The sequence below is a fragment of the Artibeus jamaicensis genome, unplaced genomic scaffold, assembly GCF_021234435.1.
Source record: "Artibeus jamaicensis isolate MK-2021 breed Jamaican fruit bat unplaced genomic scaffold, CSHL_Jam_final contig_886, whole genome shotgun sequence".
Classification (NCBI taxonomy): Eukaryota; Metazoa; Chordata; class Mammalia; order Chiroptera; family Phyllostomidae; genus Artibeus; species Artibeus jamaicensis.
Window position 1 is genome coordinate 1859381 of NW_026522002.1, and position 1439 is coordinate 1860819.

Below are 1439 nucleotides of genomic sequence, written 5' to 3' on the forward strand. Positions count from 1 at the left end.
TAAAGCAACTCACAGAACTCAGAGAAATGTGTTGCTTATTATATTACCAGTTAATTATAAAAGGATATAACTCAGGAACAGCCAGGTGGAAGAGATGCATACACAAGGCCTGTGGAAGCTTCTGTGCCCTTTCCAGGTGCACCTCTCTCCCCAAATCTCTATGTCTTCACCAACCTGGAAGTTCTCTGAACTCTGTCATTTTGAGTTTTTGTAGAGGCTTTATTCCAGAGACAAGATTGATTAAGTCATTGGCCATAGTTCTATCTCTAACACTTGTCCCTGGTGGAGGCAAGTGAGACTGAAAGTTCTACACTCTAATCACATGGTTGGTTCCTTAGGTGAGGCTCAAAAGTCGCTCAACATAACAAAAGGAACCTTTATTACTCTTGTCACAGGAAATTTTAAAAGTTTGGGGAGCTCTCTGTCAGAAACAAGAAGACCAATGTAAATTTCTTATTATAAGTCACAATATCATACCAATCCTTGAGGCAAAAGGGAGATATAATACTGAGTTAACTCTTAAACCACAGAAAAGCTGAAATGATATCAGAAGAAGGGGGGAAAAATCACAAACAGGTAGAACTAGCAGATGGTTATTTGGGGGGATTGTGAAACACCACCCAGTTACAACAAGACTAGATTAGGCAGCAGTGTAGACACCAAGACACCTGGATGTGTGGACAGAGAAAAAAGACAAAAGACTTCAGCCATTTTACCGTGCCATTCCAGGAGGGCCCTGTTTCCCTTGATAATGTATGACAGCAAGAAAAACAGGGTTTTTCCAGAGTGTTGAGTTCAGTTCAGGGCAGATTCTTTGTCCTGTTAATTCAACTTTGGGATATTGAAACACAGGCTGGGGGAGATGATTGGGTAGAAAGCATTGCTCTATTAATTTTCCTCTCAACCTACAAAAAAAAAGGAGAAGGAGGAGGAGAAGGAGGAGAAAGAAAGAAAGAAAGAAAGAAAGAAAGAAAGAAAGAAAGAAAGAGAAAGAAAGAAAGAGGCTTTTGTAATATGATAGCTTCGAATTCAAGTCCAAGCTCTACAGAGTACTAGTTCTGAACCTCTGAGACCTTCAGCTTTTTTAACCTATAAAATGGGAGTAATGGTATTCTCCTCATAGGACTGTCACTGGGATTAGTTTACTATACAACATGAGTAAACAAACACACAGCATACGTTAGGGACCTCTCAGAGTGCTGGACTCATTATAAATGCTAAATAAGTAAGTAAGTAAACAAACAAACAAACAAATAAATAAGATTCATGACAGTAAATACATTAATATGCATAAACTTGGAAGGAGAGATTGATAAGGTCTTTGAGTGGCTAAACTGGGTGTATCATTTATTGAGGAAGCAACGGGGAGTTTGTGAGCAGGAAACAAAAATTGGGCCCTGGCTGGTGTGGCTCAATGGACTGAGTGTTGACCTGTGAAC

General features: G+C 39.5%; 1 non-coding gene across 1 annotated transcript; it reads left to right on the top strand.

The window, feature by feature from the left end:
* The first annotated feature begins 779 nt into the window (after positions 1-779).
* LOC119052901 (small nucleolar RNA SNORA36 family) lies at positions 780-913 on the top strand. The gene has a single exon (XR_005083204.1). It is a non-coding gene; the product is annotated as a small nucleolar RNA SNORA36 family (small nucleolar RNA).
* Positions 914-1439: the final 526 nt, after the last annotated feature.